We start from the raw sequence: 26,467 nt of genomic DNA on the forward strand, positions 1-26,467 counted from the left end.
TTAACACATTATTTGGATTGTATCAATCTACTGGTACAGTTGACAAACTAACGAAACGACAGCAAAATGATCAAGAACGCGTATACTTAATTATTTAATAATGACCCTATAACGATTATTTTCAATGAGATATGATTTGGATTTATCGACCGATTCTGTAGATTTTACGCGGTTTTCAATATTTATTGGGCTGAAAAAAGAACAAATAAACTCATTCACACTCTCATACACACATAAACTAATTTACATTTTTAGACTTCAACATTATAGCGAGTAAGATTTTTTAAATGAGACTTGAAATTATTTTTGAAAGGCATCAATATAATGGAAACATACTGTACTGCATAAATTTAAAAAAAAAACAAAGTACCCTAAATTGGGTAGAATTTCCAGATTATCTATAATTCCGGATAAGTGGCTGTCAAAGCTCACAACTCAGTGAGTGGCACTCACATGCTCAAACAGTTCTCACTCGCAAATGGTCTTTACTCTCACACTTATGATTCTTTCTTCTACACACACACACACACACACACACACACACACACACACACACACACACACACACACACACACACACACACACACACACATGCTTGAAATGTCATCAAGGAACGAGCTCACCGGGGTCTTGAAGACTGGAGACTGCTCGCCGTTCTACATCCACCGCCGCAGCATTGAAATCGGGTGCAACCCGACCACACCGCCCGACGATTGCAGCACCGCACAAATCCGCTTGTCGTTGGCCTCACAGCTCCGTGTATGTTCACAACCCCTCTCCTCCTTCCACTATCCACCACGCACAAACCCAAGCTCCAAAACAAACAAAAAATCTGCGAGTTTTGCAAAAAGTCTGCATGCACCCATTTGTCCCTTTTCAAAAACTGCTCTTCAATCTTCAACTGTCATCCAGCAGCAGAATCCATCTGCTGTCACCAGGCCAAAATCTGATTTGGTTGTAGTGGTTGTAGTACACTTCACTACAGAACTAACACAAAACCAGCCTGTGTACAGAGCAGTGACGGCGCCTTTCCGGGACCAGTCCGTTGCTTTTAGCAGGCGCAATTGAGCCGCTGGCCGCTGGCCACCTGCGCTCCCATTCTCAAACGGCTCCAGTGACACTACGAACACCAAGACCGCTCCAGCAAACACACATACTAAAATAGACAAATACGCGTCGATCCAAGAGATAAAGTCTAACGGGTTATTTCAGGCCAAAAATTAAACCAAAATGAAATTTTTCTATGAATTTCGGACAGATTTTTAAAATTTCCAAGCTTAGTCCGACTGCTTATTCTGATTGTTGATTGTTTCCTTCTTCTTATTCTTCCTTGTTTTTTTTTTTCTTTGGATAAAAAGCACATGTCACCAACACCACTGCACTAAACATTTTTCGTTGACTGCCAGCCGGAGGGCGCAGCGCCAGCAGAGACGCCATGATTGTTGATTTCTCACAGGGGGAAAGAAAATTGTAAAAAAGCACTTTTTTGTGGGTATTTCCTCGAAATTTATATTTTCCTCCAAGCACTATATATTAGCCAAATAATTCTTTTACGCCAAATAATTCTTTTACGCCAAATAATTCTTTTACGGATCGATTTCCTCCTCCACAAAAATATAAAAAATCAACCGCTAGTGTCAATTTCGGTGTGACTTTTACGATCAGTTCTCAGCCCCAATATCAGATAAAAACTCATTTATTGTATCTTCGGCCCTCACGATTTCAGCTAATATTCTCGCCAACCCTTTCGGCGACCTTACCTATTAGTCTCCACGGCCGCAGTTGACCTACAATAGGACCCGTTATCTTGATTGACTATTAACACCTCCTCACAAGCTTGCGCCGAGACCAAAAAGGGCGCCGCCGCCGCGGCCAATCCTTACCAAAGCTTATTTTTATAACCTCACTTTTGATGAACAAAGCCAAAAAAAAAATACAAACACGCAAAGGGAAGTATACTTAATTAGCGCCTTGGCACGTGTGAGTGTGTGAGCTCACCAAGAATCAACGAAAAAATCATCAGAAAAATCTAATGCTCATCAAGCCCATAATCATGCTTCCCCGCGCACAAGATTTGAGACCCCTTTTTTTTTGGAAGGGGTCTCCAAGAGGAAACGAGGGGTGCCCGGAAGGTCCCAACATGAGGCGAAACCAGTTCTCGAAGTTAATCTCCCTTTCCTTTCCTTTGCCCCGTGCGTCGGTCGCGATCTCCGAAATCGATTGTCGTAACAGCTTTAAAGAAACAAGTTCACGAGAAAGAGAGGGGCACAGAGATTGGAAGAAAGCATAACAACAAAGAGTGCGCGAGCATATTTTTTCTACAAACACACAGAGAGACGCACGTGAGTGAAATTGAGCCAATTTTACGTCATAGTGCTCGGAGGAATTAACCTTTGACTGTCATTTTAGTAACTATTATTGGAAAATTAATTTATTTAAATCTAGAGTTTTTTTAAAAGGTCCTATAAGTTATTGTGTTTCGTATGTTTATAGGACCTTAAAAAACTCTGGAAATGTATCAATTTCGACATGTTTCTTTGAAAGTTGTTAGCTAAATATATTTAAATTTTATATTTATATAAAAAAAATATCAAATCATACTCGATTTGTAATTTTTTTTTCCAACGAATGAAAAAAACAATCAATCTTTTGTTAGTTGCCCATTCAAAGGTTAGGTCAGAGCACCCCAAAATCACCCGTCAACGGGTGTTGTTGTTGTTGATACCGGTTGGGTTGAACGAGAAAGCTCTCGCTCTGTTGGCATGATGACGATGGCAGGTGAAATTCTTTCCACCAAACGGTTTGTTGTCGTTGCCGGAGGCGGCCGGTGTGTGGCGGAATGTTTGGTGGCGCACTCTCTCACCTTGTCTTGGGCGGAGCAGCCTGTGTTATTAAAAAAAAAAACGACTGAGGAGGACCAGCTTGGAAAGGAAACTGTTTTTAATTTGGTGGCATCAGTTTGTGTCTTGTTTTAAAATTATTATTTTTTTAAAATGCTCAATTGGAGGTTAAATGAAATTAAATCAAGTTTTACTTAATATTAGGACATTGCAAATTTTATTTCACGTTTTTGTCCCCCTCCAAAAAATCCTCTGAAAATCAGGAGCCAGAAATATTGCAGCATATTTGATTTTTTATTTGAAAAAAATGTACAATTGATTGTAAATTATTAAAACAAAAGTAAGTTTTATTTTTTTTTTAATTTTGAGTCCAATAGGGCACCTTAAAACTTTTTGCAAATTTCATTGATATTTTATTTTTTTTAAGTGATAGTAGCAGAACTGCAACAATGTTTAAAGCATTTTGTGATAGTATTTTTTTTTAAAATTTTGAAAATTGTGCTCGATAATTTTTTTTGCAGCTCCTCTCACTTTTTAGATGTTGACCAGAGCCAAGGAAAAAACACCTTAAATAAAATTTGTACCAGCCTTATTTAGTAGAGTGAAAAAGATCTCGATTGGATCATACAAAAAAAAAAAAACATTACCAAATGTATAACAAGTGGCATGAACAATTTTTTTTTAGAGAGAGTTTACAAGAGTTTAAAAAAAAAGTTTTCGCCTAGTTTGGATGGAGTCATGTTTTTTTTCATTATATGTAGCAAATCATCAATGATTTGATAAATTATGAAGATTCGTTTTTTTTTCATTTTTTAATTTACATCCCTTCAAACATAGTTTTAAGGCATATAAGTGAAAAGATGTATGCAGTTGTAGTAAAATGTCACCATATAAGAAGTTTATTATGAAATATTCATGAATGTCGAGAAATTATGATACTTATTGTTACATTTTCGAGATTTTTTGATAGGTTTCACGAGAATTAAAAAGATATCTTTACCTGAGCACTTTAGCACGTTTCCTTATAAACTTTTTTCGTTGCTGACAAAAAGCCGCTTAAAAATATTTTTTTGTGATAATTGAGTTTTTTAGTACACAGAAAAAAAAGTTGAATTTTGGAATGTTGAAAATTTGGTAGGTTGAATATTACCTCATTTTTTGAGTAATATTACATAAAAAAATGTGTAAAAATGTGAACCTAATGAATATTAGGTAAATGATGAAAATTCATCATTTCCTGATAAATGTTACCATATTTTTTTTTTCTGTGTAGCGTTGAAATAACTGTGTTTGAAAAAATGTGAAACTGTGTACTGTTCGCATAATAAACAAAATGTGGACTGTGGAAAACTCATTTTTAACAAAATTTCAAGTCTCAGAAATCAGCAGTTCGATAAACAAAGTCTCAGTTTAGGCCGATGCAAATATTTTTCAATGTTTTTGTCCCTCGGCTTTAAAATTTTAATAAGAAGGCACACAGAAAAAAAAAGTTGAATTTTGGAATATTGAAAATTTGGTAGGTTGAATCTTTCCTCTTTTTTGAGTAATCTTCTATATATATAAAAAAATTCGACGGTTTTGTTCGAACGCGAATCAGTTCAATACGGAGCGTCGGATCGAGGTGCTTTTTGTTGCGTTGGGTTCGTATAAGTCCAAGTAAGGTTCTTACGCCAAAAAGTGACAACTTTGGCCACTCTGGAACCGATTCCGGAAAACCTGTAGATTTTATGGGAAAAGTTACGTAAAATCAAATTTTGATCACAGGAGGCTGAAAAAGCAAACAAGCTGAAAATGTCAACCAGCAAAAACAAAAAAGACAAGACGAAGTTTGTCAGGTAAGGCTTGTATTACATAAAAAAATGTGTAAAAATGTGAACCTGATGAATATTCATCAAAAACTGATGAAAATTCATCATTTTCTGGGGTAAAATTCATCATTTTTTTAGCCACAAGATCTGTCACCATTTCCTGATGAATATTACCATCATTATTTTTCTGTGCATAGTTTTAAAATTTGAATGGAAAAAGTGTTATAAAATGCATTTCACACTATTTCAGTTGTTTTGTTTTTTTTACTGAACATTGAAAATGCTCAAAAATTAAAAAGTTTTTTGAACAATCCCAAACATGCTAAAAATGGTTCTGTGGCTGTGTTTTTACTAAATTTCAAGCAAAAATAAGCATGCAGTATTTTTTTCTCCCTGTTTTTTAAATGAAAATTGAATATACTATAGAAAAAAGGAAAAAGCAACAAAATTTTACAGTTACAGTTATGTTATAAAAACACTTAAAAGGCAAAAGGTCTTAATAGAATAGAATAAGCAAAATACTATCAGAAACAAAAATAACCTATCAAAATAAATGCAAATTTAAATACTAAAAATGAATCCAGAAAAACAAAATAGAAGAAAATGAAAGGTTTCCTTAAAACTAAAGTTGCTTAAAATGACCTCCTAAACACGAGAAAAATAAAAATTCTTTAAACCAAAATTTGGGCAATAGAGGGTTAAATATTTTTGAATAAAGTTGTACATTTGTTGTGAATTTGAGCTTTAAATGCATTTAACAGAAAACGATTAACTTTAAAATAAAAATGTGTAATGTCGATTTCGATAGCAAATTTTAATCTTAATCGCGTTTGTTTTAGTTTTTTTTGTGTTAAAAAGATTTTTTTATACCATCTTTTTTAAACAACCTACAACTTTATCGAAGGCATCAAATCGGTCAAAAAAAAAGCCTACATACCATTAAGATCTTTATTAATTTACAAACTCATTTTGCCTGCTAATTTATATGGAGACTTGTATGGAAAAAACATATGGGAATGGCTTCTTTTGATACAGGAAATGCAAGTTTACAAAAATAGCAAACTAGTATAATCTACAACAAACATGTCAGGAGACGTAAAAATGCATTTTTTTTATATATTTTTTTAATTTTCCGGGACCGTGGTGTAGGGGTAAGCGTGATTGCCTCTCACCCAGTCGGCCTGGGTTCGATCCCAGACGGTCCCGGTGGCATTTTTCGAGACGAGATTTGTCTGATCACGCCTTCCGTCGGACGGGAAGTAAATGTTGGCCCCGGACTAACATAAAAAGGTTAGGTCGTTAGCTTAGTCCAGGTGTAGGAGTCGTCTCCCTGGGTCCTGTCTCGGTCGAGTCGCTGGTAGGCAGTTGGACTAACAATCCAAAGGTCGTCAGTTCGAATCCCGGGGTGGATGGAAGCTAAGGTGTAAAAAGAGGTTTGCAATTGCCTCAACAATCAAGCCTTCGGACACCTAGTTTCGAGTAGGAATCTCGTAAGCGAGGACGCCAAAGCAATGCTGTTCAGCGAATAATTTGATTTTTAATTTTCAAGAGTGTCATTAAAGATACAAAAATATTTATATTGAAAAATGACCATAAATGCACCTCTCTCCTCTCCACCAAAAACGCGCTGATTGCAACAGCTGACCCCGAACTGATATACATTTCTTTTTGTTTCTTTATCTCTTTCGGAAATTACCTCTGCTCCGCGAGTGCCGCTTAAATCCCGTAACATAAATTGCACTTTTCGGCCGTTTTTCAGCGAGGTTCATTTGTTTTTATTTCTTCCTCATTTCTGCCATTTTTTTTCTCACACATTCTCCTTCATCAGTCTGCTATCAGCCGCCACTTCGAAGTGATTGGAATTCCATTACCATATGGATAAAGGCTTTTGCTCCGCTTCACGAGAAGTACGCAAATCTCACACGTTCATAAGTGGCAGCACAACCGACTGACAGACAGACTGACAGCACCAACCCCAGTGCCAGTGCAAAAGTGTAATTGAATAATAGAGGCTGGAAAATAAAGCAATTTTCGGATAATGATAATTGCATTTGCGCGCCAACGCGCAAACCTGAGATGGACGGTGGAAGCTGGGCTGGGGAAAAACAAGAAGCTTCGGTGGATCGCGAGTTTTATGAGAATTCCTAGAATGCAGACACAACATGCTGGAGCTGAGAAATGTGGGCTAAGAATTGCTGCTGGAACTCCATTCCGATGCCGTGCATAGTTCGTTTGCTTGCTTTCTTTTCTTTCTTTCAGTATTTTTTTCTCGTTGCCATTCATTTCTTGCTCATGAGCCGGTAAATGTTGCTCGGAGAAATTCCGGCGCTAATTATTCAACACTAATAGTTAATTTATTAAATGGTTATTGCTGCTACTGGTGCTGTGCTGGCTCTTGGCTTTTCTTTGGCTCACTAATGGAGTTGTGGGAGGAGGAGGAGGAAGAGGAAAAATAATTTGAATAACTGTATCAGTTGAATGTTTTGTGCGATGCCCGGAATGGCATGGTTTAGTTATGTTTTGTACATTAGACCTATTTTTAGAAGTGCATTTTTTACAGATCATTAAATTGAAGAAAACGAATGATTTTAAATTTGTAATTTTTATATTTGTTTCTACATTTCGGGAGAAACGCGAAAAAAAAGAAAGACAAAAAATTATGACAAATAGTGACAACGAAAAAATAATATTTTTTTAAGTACATTTATTAAAATTCTAACAGAAAATAATGTAAAGCACTGAAAATGTATAAAAAAATACTTTTAAACCTTTGACGACAAAATGTCAAAGAAACCTCTATTCGATTACATATTGGTATTGGAAAACGACTTCCAACCCTTCTGTCACGATTTTCTCACGGTTTCACACTACATCGTCAAAATGGTAGTCAATCACCAATCTCCTCAGCGTTTCCCACAACGAAAAAGTTGAAAACTGCCAAATTCGCTACTGCGCTGCTTCAGTTACGCTCGACCGCTGCAATCCATCATAAAGGTGATGATCATGTTCTCTCTATCTCTCTTTTTCTCTTATGTGAACTGGATCGAATCGTCTCAATTTCGTCTCATGTCTCGCTCGGAGGGGCTTCGATTTGGTGGTGGAAATATGCATGAGAAGCAAGAGAGGGATGAATGAGCAAAACCGGACACGTTTATTATTATTGGATAAAACTTCCGTTTCACGGTTAATTAACTGCCTTCTTTTTTCGTGTGGAGTAGAGGGTGACGATTCTCGAGATTTTCAATTTCCCGGGAATCGAGAGTTGAACTTGGCAATTTCCCGGGAATTCCCGGGACCCGGGAGTTTTTTTTTACTACGCCAACAGTGTCAAAAATTTAAAAAGAAAAGTAATAAATTTGTTTCTTTAAAATGAATTCAGTTACTATTAATTTATACTAATTGTATGAAACGTTAATTTAAGCAGCCTCATTGTTTTGAGAAACTATATAAAACTTTTGATTTTTTTTTCTGAATCTGCAGTAGTGCGTCCATCCCAGGAATTCCCGGGACAAAAATCCCGGGATTTTTCCAAAACCGGGAATTTCCGAATCCCGGGATTTTTTTAAATTTTGTCCCGGGAATTCCCGAAATTGAAAACAAATCAAATTTTGGTTTGGAAATTCAGATTTGGTTGTGGAAATAGATAAATAGTTGAATACTTAGTACTCGATAAGAATTTTAAAGCATTCAAATTTGTATTCGGCATGTATCAGCATTAATTTGGCTTGTTAGGGAAAATTGCTGAAAATTTAGTTTGCAGATCCGCAAAATGCCTTGCGCTTTTAATATTTTCTGTTAAATTTTATTTATTTAAAAAAAGAATTGGTATTATACTTTCGTATATTCATGACTTGAAACTTGAAAAAAATCATATTTAATTATTTCATCAAAAACAAGCGTCTGTAGCAAATCAGGACAAAAGTAAGGAATTTAGACTGCTGTTTTAGCCATTTTTTACATAATGTTCTGATTGTTTTGATTGATTTTAGTTACAACAGGAATATTGCAAAACAATTAGTACACCGATTTCCAAATTTATTGCTCTAAAATCTCCTCTATCTATTCAGACTGCAGTCCCGAATATCTCCAGTTGGCGTTAGTGACTTAGGGATAATTTTTAAAATATGTTTTAATATAAAACATAAAATTCTAAACTTATCTAAAGTGCTGTTGTTTTAGACAGTTTCAATGAAATTGTTTAAGGTTTCGAGTCATGTTATATAAATAAATAAAAAAGAAATATATGTAAAATTGCGGTTCATTCAAATTCCAAAGCACTTCAAAGAGTGATTTTTAATGTATTTTAAGCTATCTTAAAAACGCTGTCCTTGTTGAGATTAAAGTGTAAATTATCACCAAATAACATTATTGAGCTAATTCTGTAATTTTAGGCTTGAAAAACATAACAAATATAATGAAAACATAGATTTTATTACTGCTTCAAAAATTTCCCGGGATCCCGGGAATTCCCGGGATTCCAAAAATATTTTTCCCGTTTCCCGGGAATTTCAAAACCCGGGAAAATTGGACGCCCTAAATTCTGCAGAAACAAAATCGTTTCTTGAGTTTTTTAAGACTCAAAATTGTAGTTTAAAATGTTTACGAATCTTAATTCGCACTGAGTGATTTTTCAAAAGGTTCACAAACTTGTTATTAGATTTTTGTTAAAAAAATAATTAATATAGCTTATACATAATTTCCCATTATCGGGAATTTTGCAATATGATAAACAACAACTCAAAACAATAAATTAAATTGTTTTTTTTTTAATTTTTAGGTTCAACATTAGATATTCATTGAAGAAATATTTACAGTTATCAGGATAACCACAATGTTCACAAAAAACTAGATTATGAGGATTGCTATGCTCAAGAGAAGATATGGAAATTGAACTTAACTTGAAAAAGCTTTTCCCTTTTACAAATAATTAGAAAAAATAATATTTGAGAATAAAACATTTGATTTCATATCTGTCCACCTTTTTTTGGCTTCTTTCAATTATAGTTATTGGAATTTTTGACAAGTTAAAATTTACACTTTCTGAATAAGAAGATTAGAGAAACATTGGTTTATTCGAACTTGAACATCGAACATTGGACATTCAATGTTCTAAACAATTTTGAATTTTCAAATGTTTTTTTCTGATTAGTTTATATAGTTTTGCTACGATATTCATAAGTTTAAATTTCCCGGGAGTCTCGACCGAATTTCCCGGGAATCGAGAGGTCCAAAAATGGTCAATTTCCCGGGAAATTTTTCCCGGGAATTCCCGCTCGTCACCCTCTAGTGTGGAGGATCAGCACACCTGCTAATCATATTTTGGCATTTGGCAAGTGAGGGGGATGTCAGATTTGTTGTTTTTCTGATGCGCTTTTGGTCAAAATGAGCAGAGCTGGGTTGTCTTTTTGGCCTTTGCCATGACGGGCTACATATGTTTCATGTTTTTCTCACGAGTACAGGTTGATTTCCTTGGACTTTAACCCTTGGGGCCAAACGGATAATAATTCCCACCTGTTATTTCATAGATCCACAACAAAGCTTTATTTAAGTATAGAATATGAGTTGTGTTGTTGGGTCAAACAAATTCGAGATATTGATGTATGTATTACAAAAATGCCGTATTTACAGAGTCTTGTAAAATTAGGTAATTTCTTAATGTTTCAAAATTTCATAAAATTTCTTCGTAAATTTAGTTCTTGCCAAATCTAGAAAATGTTAATTTAAACTGCTTTTTATGATTAATCTACTTGCTGTTAGAGATAATAAAATTTCAGTATCAAAACCATAAAAGACAATACTAAAACATACCTAAATATGAGAAAATGTGTATCTTGAGAGCGAAGCTTTTGACCAACTTTATTCTGCATTGTTTAAAAAAAATTGTAAGAAAAAATCATGAAAAAGTTGCATGTTACACAATGCATAATCCGGACATAATTTTCCGCAAGTTGTTTGAGAGAGTCTCACTCGGCTTCTAAAATGACACAAATATTTGAGACAGGGTTGCCAGATCTTCAAACTTTTTGATTTGATTAAAAGATTTTTCAACCTATAACATACACACGCTTAGACATTGGTACAGTTTGCGATACTGAGTTGGTAGACATTCAGTGATAAGTTCATTTTTAAGCAGAGCAATTCTCCTTATAATGAGCATTTTTTGCAAATTTATTTGTTGTTTGTTTTTATTTGGCTGAAACTAAGTTTGTACCTTTTGTTTGACCAAAGGGGTTTGATCATACAAGTCTCCATAACACTTTGGCTGCTATCCATAGAAAAGAAAATTATAACATTCAAAAACTTGTATCATAAGATCGGATTTTTGAAGCCGTTGATCATTTTCGAAGATAATTGATCATCACTCTAACATCCTCTGTACTGATACTGAATTCAATTAAACGAATTTCCGCACCAAAATGAATCAGCATGTGCCGGTTGTTGCCTTCTTGAAGCCAATAAAAGGAATTTTTGATCTAAATCAATTGTGCTTTATAAAATTTTGTTGTAATAAAAAACAAAATCCCATTTTTGAAAAAAGCATTTTTAAAGCTTTGGTAATAGTTGGTCGAAATTGATTTGGCAGTACAGTCCAGACTCGATTTTCCGAAGGCCTTAAATTAAAAAATTTACTTCGGATATTCAAAACTTCGAATAACCTAATCACGAAAAAAAATTTTTTTTTCGTTGTCTTATTTTTGATTATTAAGCTTTAATATGGTCCTTAAACTACTCTATAGTGATTTAACATTTTTAAATCCAAGATGGCTGCCATAAAAGGCGAAGATGAAATATTGAAAAATGATTTTTTTTTATTTTATAGGCAATCAACCATTCAAATTTGACTAAAATGGGGTCGCAGAGCTCGTATAAAAACTACGCAAAAAAATTTGTTCGTAATTCGATTTTCCGAAGTCTCATACAAACCTTCGGATAATCGAATTTCGGATAATCGAGGCTTTGGATAATCGGGTTTGGACTGTATTGTCAACTTTTTAAAAAAATAATTATTTATAAAAACATGGAAAAAAAAGATTTTTTGTTTTTATTTTAACCCTCTAACGCCCAGAGCTGTTCGCTTATCGTAAAAATAGTAAATGGCTAAATTTTGGTACAATAATGCAGGAAATACTTTACTTTGACCCACAAACATCGAATTGGTGCAAAAAAGTTGAATTTGAAGTGGTGCACCAGAGCACCATCAGGAAGATGAGCAACTTTTTTTTAAATCACAAAATCTCGTTTTCTTCAAATCTATTGGTTCAGTTGTTTGAAAATGCTTCTAAATGTGTTAAGAACTACTTATTCTTTGCTGTAAGACCATATTTCTGAAATATGAATTACAAATTCTAAAATCTTTGCATTTTCAGATTTCTTTGATTGGCTCATTCAAAACTCACAAACTACCATTTTCATGAAAAATAAGGATTATAATAAAAACAACGGTCTAATAATATTGTTTTGTGTTGTTTATGAATAGTCATAACGTTTATACACTTTTGTTTTGATAAAAGTAAGCTTTTTCTGTAATTTAGAAAAAAAAGTGCTCCTGAATATTTAGTTGCTCATATGCCTAGGTGGTGCTCTGGTGCACCAAATAAAAAAGGTTGAAAATCACTCAAAATCGGTCCAAACTCACAATGTTATTCACAAGGGTTCTTGTCCAAGGTTCAAATGATAGCAAAACATTTTTTGTTTCATAAAATTTTGTGTTTGGTAATTTTTACGGGCTTTCGAAAACGGGTCTTATTTATTTCCCTCAAATTTGCCCATTTTTGTTTACATTTCGTACTGTAACTTTGCTTGTGCTTAACCAAAATTGATGAAATTTGGGGAGATGTTAGTATACATTCTACATGAACACCTGCAACTTAAAGCACCATGAAAAGTTGTGTCAGATCCGAGATATTTGAGTTCAAAGTTTTGGTGCTCTGGAGTAACCATGGGCGGGAGAGGGTTAAGCCGTTGTAAATTTTTTTCTAAGTTTATGTCGCCCCCTTCAAAATCGGCCTGAATAATCAGGGGGCAAAAAAAAATTCAAAAAACTTCAAAATTTCAATGAAAATTAAAGTTTAATCAACCAAAAACCAGTTTAAATGTATTTTCCTGCGTTTATAATCATACTTAGCATGTTTGAACTCCTTTGAAGACATTTTAAATTTTCATGAAATGCCACGCGATATAGCGAAAAAAAATCGTCAATACATCGATATTTTGAAAATTAGATTGGAAATTTTATAAATTTTTATGATATTTGAATATGATTTTTTCAAAAAATTTACACCAACTTCAGTGAGGAAGGGATAACGATCTTTAAAAGTTTTTTGTTCCAATATTTCTGATAAATACATCAGATATTTCAAATATTAGATCTACATTGCCAAGGGTTACGTTCAACCATCGATCTGGCAATGAAACGCTTTACCACCGCGGCTTAGTTACCGTTTAATCATCGGAGGCGTGCAATTTTTGGCTAAGCTTTTCTCAATGCAATAGCCAGCATAATACACTATTCGGCAACGTGTCCCAAAGAAGGGGAAATCATAATTTTCGGTTTTATGACGAAATCTGCTGTCGGACCCATTGGCTTGATTGGATCCCAGCGCGCGCTTTAAAACCCCGTGAGATATTTGGTAATAAGTATCGACGGCACTGATTCGATTTCCTAATAACCGATTGACACGTTTCAATTGTGTGAGCTACAAATTGCTCAACAGCGCGGTTGATGGCGCTCGCACCGATTTCACGCCTTCCGCTTCCTTTCTAATCGTCATTTGGCTTCAGAGTTCGTTTCGGTGAATGTGATGTGCTCATTACCAGACAGTCCATGAAAATGTGTTTCAACCGTCAGTTAGCCTGTCTCTCTCTCGCTCACCTGAGATGGGTAACAACCCGGGCAGACGGTAATAACAAAATTCATGCCATTTCAATAACAAATATTGTTCAAATAACAGAAAGTGTTATGGAATCTTCTTGAAAAATCCATTTTTGCATAAGAGTTGAATAACAGTTTATGTTATCATAACAAAATTTGTTATTGGTCTGATATTAGTTGAAAGCCAAAACAACTTTAGAATAACATTTTTTGTTATGGAAGAATATCTCCAACTGTTATTGGGATGATCGGATTAGTTGTTAAAATAACAAAAAATAATAACAAAGATTTGTTCGAAGAATAACTATTAATGTTATTAGTCTGTTACTACAATAACAATCCAATAACAAAAAAAATAATAACGACGAATAACAAATCTTGTTATAAATAACATAAAATGTTATTGGCCTAGTATTTTGAAATAACAAAAAAAGTTATTCTTAAGTTATTTCCGTCTGCTCGGGAACACGTCACGTCACATTTTCAACTTGTTGGGGGAGGGAGGGGGAGGATGAAGCAGGGGGGGGGGGGGAAATAATAAAAAGTAATTCCACATTCATCTCGTTTTACGGTGAACCAAGACGACGACGTTGACGCCGGTTATCACATGAATCGTGAAAAGTCACGTACTCGTACTCGACTCATTTACATTTCGTTCTGTACCATTTACTGGGAGTTGATTTTTTCTTTGAAAATTGGATAGATGGTTCAAACTGCAGCATCCACGTTGGGTTAACAGTTACTTGATATAATATTCAAAGTGATTTAAACTTTTAATCAAATAAATGTTTAATAAATTTGATAAAATAACAAAACATCTATTTTCCTAAAAAAAATAATTAAAAAATTTAACAGAAAATACTCGGAATACTGTAGTAATCCTGAATAAATCTACAAAACCCTCATACACTCTTCTGAAAACTTACTCAACCCCAGTGATGCTCTTTGGTGATGGACCAGAGAGTCACGTCCCGCGTTATGGTCGGTGGTCGTGGGGATGTGCCCGGGCATGTTTTGTGTGAGCTTGCCAGCCCTCCCGTGATTTCTTGTTGCAAAAGTTTGACAACAATGTGGCAGGAAAGAAACGGCCTCCCCCTCAACATTTGCTTTCAGAGGTGATGGAAGCTGGATTGACTGGAGAGTGCACAGTACTAACGGGGTTGAAAGTTATGAATTCATGGGCAATTTTTGAATTTTCATGAATTAAAGTTTTGAAAAATAAAATAAAATAGTTAAAAATGCCTATGCAAGAGAATAAAATTTAACCAAATGCAAAAACTTGCAAAAGTTCATCAAAACATTATTACAATTCATACCATATCCGTAGCAGCAGCTGCAGCTGATATACAATCTTCTCAGCATACAGCATCGTTGCATTCTAAACCATAATGCTTGAGATGTACTATCCATCTCCAACGGTTCAACGGCCCGGGCAAATCAGCTCGCGATAATCTGCATAAGGCACATTCCACTCTCTGGTTGGGATTAGAGTGCCTCACTGTAATCTTGAAGCTAGAGGTTCATCTCAAAGTTAATTGATCCTTTCTATTCTTGGTGATTTTTTATGGCTTTTTACTTTCAAATTATCTTTTTTTTTTATATAGACAATAAACTTATAGAATTTGCCTTTTTTGAATCCTTCAATAGACCTCCCCAAAAAATAAAAATAAAAAATAAACTTATCTGGTGTCTGAAAATCAAGCGAACACTGTAGCTCCACCATCTTTCCCCCTTTGGCCCCCAGAGATCAAAAGTGATCGACCGCAGCACCAGCAACTGTGCCGAAATAATGAAGCAGCCCCAAGAAAGGAGGCTCGGTGCAAAAAAATACAAAAATAAAAAAGCCCGCCACATAAAACTATCCGCGGAATCTCGAAAGAGAACGGAACATTTCTTCAATCTGGCAGCAGCCGCCTCCTCTACGCCAGATAGGTGAACGTGATTTTATGTGCGGCCTCGGTGCTCCAATCGGTAATGGTTGATTGTGGGTGGGTGGAAAAGGTATCGATTTGTGGGGGAGGAAGTTTGGGGGGATGGTGAGGTGAGGGCATGATTGAAATTTTTCGTAACTTGAAAACACGATTGGTTAATTTGCGAGCGGGCTTCAAGCGCGAATTGGGCTTGAAACTAGGGACTTCTTATAGATTTATCCAACGAAAAGCATTGAGAAACATGTGCTTTCGCACGCCCTTTTTGGCAGGAAAGGTCTCGTCAGATTTGGCTGTTAAAACACGAAAAAAATGTATTGTAATATTAGAAATAGTTTTAATTTAAATTCAAAAGATTCAATTACGGACAAAAATTAGCAACATTTAAATATAGAACCAATTAAGAAAGGGGTAGAAAAACAATTCTTGATAAATTATTTATTATTTTATTCTTCCAAGTCGAGTAAAAATAACCTACAAAATGTCTGTTTTGGGCTGGAATTGCTCTACATTTTTATCAATAAAACTACAATAAAATATTGTTCTAAATTTTAAAAGCTTCTAAAATCAATCCAGACTACACTTTAAAAACATACTCCTAAGTTATGCTATTAACCATATGGGTAGGCTTAGAGATTTTTCACGCTCTTAAATTTAAAATTTCACGGGGACCTTTATTTCAAAACACCAAATTTCACGGAAATTTCGCAGATCGTGAAAAATGTTAAAATAATCCTGAAAATTTGATGTAAAAATTACAGAAACTACATTTTATGTTCAACCCTCTACTACCCAAATTCTTTTTTTCGAATTTTTTTTATTTTCCCATGTTCATTTGAGGTCATTTTGAGCAACTTTTGTTCTACGAAAAACTTTACTTATGTTGTTTTATGTTTTTCTTGTTTCATTTTTAGTATTTTAATTTGCATTTCTCTTGTTTAGTTTATGTTTGTTTTTGGTAGTATTTAGCCTATTCTACCACCTCTTAACATTACATTTTGTCTATCTAATTTTTTTCATGTTTTTACAGTCACTTTTTCAATTTTTTGCATGTTTTTTACATTTTCTGCTATAGAATGGCACCATCATCATTTAAATTGCAAAAAAAAAAAATGCGTAGAGGCATAGTCTAGGACACTACAAAAATTACTGCATACTTCTTTTTACTTCAAATAAAGGAAATGTTAGTAAAAAACACAGCCAAAGTTGACCCCTAGAAAAGTACATTTTTAAAAACATTGGCAAAGTCACATAAAACAAGTAAAACTTCCAACTCATAAATTCTCTATAATTTTTAGAGTTCCTCTTTCCAATGCTTTTTAAAGATCAAAAATTGGTTGAAAATGGTTTTTTGTCGATTTTTTAAATTGAAGCCCGTTTAAAGGCGGATTTGGGTTGTAGAGGGTTAATTATAATATTATTTTTTAATAAGCTTATAAAAATTCTTAACGAAATTTTACGTGACAAAAAAAAACTGTTTTTAATTTATAAAAAAAATCCGTTGATTCTATAAATATTTTTAAATGAAATATAGGGCATGCGTATTCTCAGTTATTGAAAAGCTTTTTTAAATATTCGACTTATGCAGTTAAAAAGTTTGCCTAATTTCCTTCTATTTTATTTAAAAATAAAAAAAAATCCAAAAGCCAAAAATAATTTAATCTGTAACTAAATCTTAAAATTGTTATTCAAATCAGAACAACGCAAACAAAAAAGTGGATTTTTTTAACTTCCAAGGAAACTATTCACCAAAATAAACAAATATCGTGAAAATTAAACAGAACTCAGCAAAACTCTGAAATGTTTTTTAAAGATCAAAAATACTGTTCATTTAATCTTTTAGATGATTTCGAAAAATAAATCAATTCAATTTACAAAATCTCCACGATCTTTTAAAAACTAATCACAAAATAATTGTTTATTCAATTTTAACAAGTTTTGGTTAAAAAAGCAATTGTAAAAAAATTTACTTTTTGGTATTAGAATAACTGCAATCAAATGATATTTTTTTTACTTTGCCTGATTTTCGTTAGCATCATTTAAGAATTCGTAGAATTCACTTCTCAGTAAAAGTTGTAACAATTTTATGTTAATGTTTGTTTTGCTAACAATTCTTCAAATGGCTTTGCAATTGAAAACTAATAAAATTTACTTAAAAAGTCTTCGTTGATGAAATATTTATTATGTTTTTATTTCGAATCAATGATTTGAGAATTTTGTTAAATTTCACGGGATTTCACGGAAATCTTCAAATTTCACGAAATTCACGCTGTCCGCGATATCGTGGAAATTCACTAACCTTACAAAGGTTGAAAGGGTCATTTAGAAAAAAAAGAGGTCTAAGCCTCAGCTCGATGATAACCAGATTGCCACCCTGGCAATAAAACACCTCGCAATCCCACGATTAACACTCACTTTAGAACATAAATCGTGCATATTTTTCTCCTTCAAACAAGTTAGAAAGAGCAGCTTCTAAGGGTGAGAGAAGAAAAAAAAGTCACGAACTAACGAATTAACAGCAGTACTGCGGGGGGATCCATATAGATTTGTGTAATTAATAACAGTGCCTAGAACTAATTAATGGTACGTGTCGTGAGATAAACAAGCATTTTTCCCGGGCGAAATCGTGCCCGTTGATGGATGCCAGGGAACCGCTCCTCTTTAAACCCAGGTTGAGAGTGGTGAAGGTGAAAATAGCACGGATCTGTTTTTCTTCAACTCTTTTACCCTGGCGCGCACCTTTTTCCACAACTAATCAGTTCAAGTTGTTTAGTTGCCGACGCCGACACCGCACATTTCATTCCGCGAAAGCAACACACCTCTCTTTTGCTCTATAAGTGGATCATTAGCGGCAGGCCTTTTTTCTACGGAATCAACCGGGTACTTGGACGAGTTTACGCGCCGACCTCCCCCGAAATAAAATGGTGATTGAAACAACTAGTAGTGTGATCATCAGCATTATCAAGAAAATTTGGAATACAATTTTTTTTTAGTAAAATGATCGAAAATAAAAAAAAATATAATTTAAATAAAATCACATTTTTTGATCAAAAGGAGAAAACTTCACTTTTCACTCCACACCGAAAAACAGAAAACAAAATTTGATAAGATCCAGAACTGTAAAGAAAACCCGACGCTTCCCCTTCTGCTGTCAGCACCAACGATTCAACGCGCATGTTACCGTAAACGCGCGCATTTAACAAATTATAATTTTGATATATAACAGCAACAGCAACAATAACAGACGGTGGAAGCGTAGCGGAAGGAAAACGTTTATTATTGATGAGAAGAGGAGAAGAGCAGTTTGGGCAGCTCAAATAATTTGAATCAGCCGTTGCTGTTTAGGGTGGTGCACTTCCTATTGACGTGTTTCAAAATGCAAAGAATTTAGATTATTTTTCAAAACAAAATGAGGAATTTATTGAAAAAATCCTTCTTTTATAAATTGGGACATTTTCTGTCTACTAACACAAATGAGGCCCGTCACTTTTCGATTTCCGTAAAACGTTGGTCAAGAATCAAAAGTCCATTTTTGAATAGCTTTCTGGATTTTCTGGATCTTTTTTTGAATTTATTGATATGACTGCTGGCTGCTGATACAAAGTCTTTCAAATATATCAAATTTGTAAAAAATGCAAAGATTTTTTTTATTCGCTAAGAACTTTTCAGGTTCGGGTTTCACAGCTTCGGTGTGTTGTACAAAATTGTATATCATCAAATTTCAAACAAGAATTTCACTTTTGGAAATATTGGGATAGAAGTAGCGCACCCTGTAGACGAAAAATCGTAAGAAAATTGGGATTTAATACATTTTTTTTTAATTTTTCCCATCCCATTGATCGATTTTGCTCATATTTGGCCCAGAGTCCTATAATAGCTCAAGGAACAATATTCCGCTTGTGGAGCGAGGTTTTGAAAAAACTTTCTTATTCTGGGCACCCTACACCTGTCCAGTTGTTTAGCAATCATTGGATTACAAAATATCTTAGTATTGACGAAAAAGAAAAAAAATACCGAGAAATAAAGTTTTTTCGGTGTTGTCATCGGAATTTAATAAATAAATCTAAAAATTTTTAAACTAGTAAAAACATGCTAAAAATGGCTATCAATCAATTAAAATTGTATTTTATGTTGTTTTCAGTTTTTCAGTTTTGCCTTCCTCACTGAGGTAAGGCTATAATCCTGCTCTAAAATTGAACTTTTTATTAAAAGCTCGAAAACCCACCTTGATGTATACATATCAACTCAGAATCGAAAACTGAACAAATGTCTGTGTGTATGTGTGTGTGTATGTGTGTGTGTATGTGTGTGTGTATGTGTGTGTGTATGTGTGTGGGTATGTGTGTGTGTATGTGTGTGTGTATGTGACCAATAATGTCACGCAGTTTTCTCAGCACTGGCTGAACCGATTTTGACCAAACCAGTCGCATTCGACTTGGTTTAGGGTCCCATACGGTGCTATTGAATTGTTTGAAGTTTCGATAAGTAGTTCAAAAGTTATGTATAAAAATGTGTTTTCGCATATTTTCGGAAGATGAATAAATGACAGTAAACTGAACGAAACATCATCATTTTATACATCGTTATTTAGGTAATTGAAAGACCTTTCCAACGAGTCCACAACTTTGAAGATCTGGCAACCCTGTCTCGAGTTATAACCACTTAAGTGATATTTATGTACTTTTTTGTAGCCGAATCTCATTTAAATGTATGTAAACAATGTCCGGATCCATCATCCGACACATCGTTGGTTAGATAATTGAAAGACCTTTCCAACGAATCTACAACATTGAAGATCTGGCAACCCTGTCTCGAGTTATAACCACTTAAGTGATATTTATGTACTTTTTTTGTAGCCGGATCTCATTTAAATGTATGTAAACAATGTCCGGATCCATCATCCGACCCATTGTTAGTTAGGTACTTGAAAGACCTTTCCAACGAATCTACAACATTGAAAATCTGGCAACCCTGTCTCGAGTTATAACCACTTAAGTGATATTTATGTACTTTTTTGAAGCCGGATCTCACTTAAATGTATGTAAACGATGTCCGGATCCATCATCCGACCCATCGTTGGTTAGGTAATTGAAAGACCTTTCCAACGAATCTACAACATTGAAGATCTGGCAACCCTGTCTCGAGTTCTGACCACTTAAGTGATATTTATGTACTTTTTTGAAGCCGGATCTCACTTAAATGTATGTAAACGATGTCCGGATCCATCATCCGATCCATCGTTGGTTTGGTAATTGAAAGACCTTTCCAACGAATTTACAACATTGAAGATCTGGCAACCCTGTCTCGAGTTCTGATCACTTAAGTGATATTTATGTACTTTTTTTGTAGCCGGATCTCATTTAAATGTATGTAAACAATGTCCGGATCCATCATCCGACCCATTGTTAGTTAGGTACTTGAAAGACCTTTCCAACGAATCTACAACATTGAAGATCTGGCAACCCTGTCTCGAGTTATAACCACTTAAGTGATATTTATGTACTTTTTTTGTAGCCGGATCTCATTTAAATGTATGTAAACAATGTCCGGATCCACCATCCGACACATCGTTGGTTAGGTAATTAAAAGACCTTTTCAACGAATCTACAACATTGAAGATCTGGCAACCCTGTCTCGAGTTATAACCGCTTAAGTGATATTTATGTACTTTTTTGAAGCCGGATCTCACTTAAATGTATGTAAACAGTGTCCGGATCCATCATCCGACCCATCGTTGGTTAGGTAATTGAAAGACCTTTCCAACGAATCTACAACATTGAAGATCTGGCAACCCTGTCTCGAGTTATAACCACTTAAGTGATATTTATGTACTTTTTTTGTAGCCCGATCTCATTTAAAAGTATGTAAACAATGTCCGGATCCATCATCCGACCCATCGTTGGTTAGGTAATTGAAATACCTTTCTAACGAATCTACAACATTGAAGATCTGGCAACCCTGTCTCGAGTTATAACCACTTAAGTGATATTTATGTACCTTTTTTGTAGCCGGATCTCATTTAAATGTATGTAAACAATGTCCGAATCCATCATCCGACCCATCTTTGATTAGGTAATTGAAAGACCTTTCCAACGAATCTACAACTTTGAAGATCTGGCAACCCTGTCTCGAGTTCTGACCACTTAAGTGATATTTGTATACTTTTTTGAAGCCGGATCTCACTTAAATGTATGTAAACAATGTCCGGATCCATCATCCGACCCATCGTTGGTTAGGTAATCGAAAGACCTTTCCAACGAGTCCAAAACATTAAAGATCTGGCAACCCTACCTCGAGTTCTGACCACTTAAGTGATATTTATGTACTTTTTTGTAGCCGGATCTCACTTAAATGTATGTAAACAATGTCCGGATCCATCATCCGACCCATCGTTGGTTAGGTAATCGAAAGACCTTTCCAACTAGTCCAAAATATTAAAGATCTGGCAACCCTGCCTCGAGTTCTGACCACTTAAGTGATATTTATGTACTTTTTTGTAGCCGGATCTCATTTAAATGTATGTAAACAATGTCCGAATCCATCATCCGACCCATCGTTAGTTAGGTAATCGAAATACCTTTCCAACGAGTCCACAACATTGAAGATCTGGCAACCCTGTCTCGAGTTCGTTTTTTGTAGCTGGATCTCATTTAAATGTATGTAAACATTGTCCGGATCCATCATCCGACCCATCGTTGGTTAGGTAATCGAAAGACCTTTCCAATGAGTCCAAAATATTAAAGATCTGGCAACCCTGCCTCGAGTTCTGACCACTTAAGTGATATTTATGTACTTTTTTGTAGCCGGATCTCACTTAAATGTATGTAAACAATGTCCGAATCCATCATCCGACCCATCGTTGGTTAGGTAATCGAAAGACCTTTCCAACTAGTCCAAAATATTAAAGATCTGGCAACCCTGCCTCGAGTTATAACCACTTAAGTGATATTTATGTACCTTTTTTGTAGCCGGATCTCATTTAAATGTATGTAAACAATGTCCGAATCCATCATCCGACCCATCTTTGATTAGGTAATTGAAAGACCTTTCCAACGAATCTACAACTTTGAAGATCTGGCAACCCTGTCTCGAGTTCTGACCACTTAAGTGATATTTGTATACTTTTTTGAAGCCGGATCTCACTTAAATGTATGTAAACAATGTCCGGATCCATCATCCGACCCATCGTTGGTTAGGTAATCGAAAGACCTTTCCAACGAGTCCAAAACATTAAAGATCTGGCAACCCTACCTCGAGTTCTGACCACTTAAGTGATATTTATGTACTTTTTTGTAGCCGGATCTCACTTAAATGTATGTAAACAATGTCCGAATCCATCATCCGACCCATCGTTGGTTAGGTAATCGAAAGACCTTTCCAACGAGTCCAAAACATTGAAGATCTCGCAACCCTGTCTCGAGATATCCCGTCTTAAATGATATTTATGTACTTTTTTGTAGCCGGATCTCATTTAAATGTATGTAAACAATGTCCGAATCCATCATCCGACCCATCGTTAGTTAGGTAATCGAAAGACCTTTCCAACGAGTCCACAACATTGAAGATCTGGCAACCCTGTCTCGAGTTCGTTTTTTGTAGCTGGATCTCATTTAAATGTATGTAAACATTGTCCGGATCCATCATCCGACCCATCGTTGGTTAGGTAATCGAAAGACCTTTCCAACGAGTCCAAAATATTAAAGATCTGGCAACCCTGCCTCGAGTTCTGACCACTTAAGTGATATTTATGTACTTTTTTGTAGCCGGATCTCACTTAAATGTATGTAAACAATGTCCGGATCCATCATCCGACCCATCGTTAATTAGGTAATCGAAAGACCTTTCCAACTAGTCCAAAATATTAAAGATCTGGCAACCCTGCCTCGAGTTCTGACCACTTAAGTGATATTTATGTACTTTTTTGTAGCCGGATCTCATTTAAATGTATGTAAACAATGTCCGAATCCATCATCCGACCCATCGTTAGTTAGGTAATCGAAATACCTTTCCAACGAGTCCACAACATTGAAGATCTGGCAACCCTGTCTCGAGTTCGTTTTTTGTAGCTGGATCTCATTTAAATGTATGTAAACATTGTCCGGATCCATCATCCGACCCATCGTTGGTTAGGTAATCGAAAGACCTTTCCAACGAGTCCAAAATATTAAAGATCTGGCAACCCTGCCTCGAGTTCTGACCACTTAAGTGATATTTATGTACTTTTTTGTAGCCGAATCTCACTTAAATGTATGTAAACAATGTCCGGATCCATCATCCGACCCATCATTGATTAGGTAATCGAAAGACCTTTCCAACGAGTCCACAACATTTAAGATCTGGCAACCCTGTCTCGAGTTCTTTTTTTGTAGCTGGATCTCATTTAAATGTATGTAAACATTGTCCGGATCCATCATCCGACCCATCGTTGGTTAGGTAATCGAAAGACCTTTCCAACGAGTCCAAAATATTAAAGATCTGGCAACCCTGCCTCGAGTTCTGACCACTTAAGTGATATTTATGTACTTTTTTGTAGCCGGATCTCACTTAAATGTATGTAAACAATGTCCGGATCCATCATCCGACCCATCATTGATTAGGTAATCGAAAGACCTTTCCAACGAGTCCAAAACATTAAAGATCTGGCAACCCTGTCTCGACTTCTGACCACTTATAATGCCACTTATGAGCCCTTGAGTGATATGTGTGTTTTTTGGATCAAATTTGTGTCCAAACCCATCATATTACATATCACCCATTGTTGGAAAAGAGTGAGGAAGGCACCAACCACATAGGTGGATTAAGTTAGTTTTTTTTTTAATTTTGAAGGAAGGAGCGATAAACTTTGAAAATACTTGCTTATGTTGGCCTTAGCAGGGGTGCTTTTCCTCATAAAGTTTAAAGCATTTCAATTGGTTTCTTTATTAAGAAATGTTTAAGAAATGTTAAGTTAAGAAATGAAAATTTGATTTCGCATCATAAAAATGATTTTTGTAAATTTTGCGTGACGATATTTTTTTTCAAAATCACATTAAAACCAAAAACATCCCGCATAAAATTATATGATGATTTGCACTGTTAAAACCATGCAGTTACAATAGATATCATAATATCTATGGTAAGTTTATTGTTGACTTTTTCGAACTTTACTGGAATGGCGATAAAGCTACTATACAATTCATTGTTACAGCTAATTGGAAGGTTTTGTTATTGGAAATGTTATAAATTGAAACAAAAAAAACTACCGTAAAATTCATGAATGCAGCAAATATTATAGTTTTGTTATTGGAAATTTCATAATGCATTTTTTCCAATTTTTTGTTACAGTAAGTTTCATTGAAATGTTATGGTTGCGTAGTGTTAACTTTTTTTGACGATCTTTTTTTGAATATTGCGAATCATGTAATAAAAGTATTTAAACAAAGTTGTGTTTTGAATACAAAACTTCACAAACGATTTTGACAAGCTCAAATCAAACTAAATTATTAAAATACTTAAACATTAAAATATTAAAATATTAAAATACTTAAATATTATTATATTAAACTATTAAAATATTAAAATATTAAAATATTCAAATATTAAAATATTAAAATATTAAAATATTAAAATATTAAAATATTAAAATATTAAAATATTAAAATATTAAAATATTAAAATATTAAAATATTCAAATATTCAAATATTCAAATATTCAAATATTCAAATATTCAAATATTAAAATATTAAAATATTAAAATATTAAAATATTAAAATATTAAAATATTAAAATATTAAAATATTAAAATATTAAAATATTAAAATATTAAAATATTAAAATATTAAAATATTAAAATATTAAAATATTAAAATATTAAAATATTAAAATATTAAAATATTAAAATATTAAAATATTAAAATAATAAAATATTAAAATATTAAAATATTAAAATATTAAAATATTAAAATATTAAAATATTAAAATATTAAAATATTAAAATATTAAAATATTAAAATATTAAAATATTAAAATATTAAAATATTAAAATATTAAAATATTAAAATATTAAAATATTAAAATATTAATATATTAAAATATTAAAATATTAAAATATTAAAATATTAAAATATTAAAATATTAAAATATTAAAATATTAAAATATTAAAATATTAAAATATTAAAATATTAAAATATTAAAATATTAAAATATTAAAATATTAAAATATTAAAATATTAAAATATTAAAATATTAAAATATTAAAATATTAAAATATTAAAATATTAAAATATTAAAATATTAAAATATTAAAATATTAAAATATTAAAATATTAAAATATTAAAATATTAAAATATTAAAATATTAAAATATTAAAATATTAAAATATTAAAATATTAAAATATTAAAATATTAAAATATTAAAATATTAAAATATTAAAATATTAAAATATTATAATATTAAAATATTTTATTTAGGGCTTTATCCCAAATCCCCGAATCCCACTTTCACTAATCCCATATTCCTGACTAATCATTTCCCCGAAAATTCCACAACACTCAACCCCCGGTGGTTGGTCACTTTTTCGTTTGACCCTTTTTTTGTTTGTACCCCGTTGGTTGGTCAAAGTCAAACTAAAAAGTGACGAACTGTCACTTTTTACACGGCGCTCACGAACACTATCAAAACAAGCGTTTGGTAGTGTGTGTGAAGTCCGTGTAAAAGGGGTGTCAAACTAATAAGTGACCCCGTTCGTTTGACAACAGTTAGTGTCCAACCATCAGGGTTTGAGTGTACCCCGAAAATCATTCTCCCGAAAATTCCATATCCCCGAAATGTCATTTACTCGAATGGCCATTTTACTGACCTGATAAAACATTTAAACATTTAAACATTTAAACATTTCAACATTTAAACATTTAAACATTTAAACATTTAAACATTTAAACATTTAAACATTTAAACATTTAAACATTTAAACATTTAAACATTTAAACATTTAAACATTTAAACATTTAAACATTTAAACATTTAAACATTTAAA

The 26,467-nt window shown here is 33.7% G+C and overlaps 1 protein-coding gene across 1 annotated transcript in view; it reads left to right on the plus strand.

Moving 5' to 3' along the window:
• Positions 1-26,467, plus strand: part of LOC120417740 (coiled-coil domain-containing protein 85C-like) — a 106,747-nt gene that overhangs the window by 67,903 nt on the left and 12,377 nt on the right. The window lies entirely within an intron of this gene.

This window comes from Culex pipiens, chromosome 2 (assembly GCF_016801865.2).
Source record: "Culex pipiens pallens isolate TS chromosome 2, TS_CPP_V2, whole genome shotgun sequence".
Taxonomy (NCBI): Eukaryota; Metazoa; Arthropoda; class Insecta; order Diptera; family Culicidae; genus Culex; species Culex pipiens.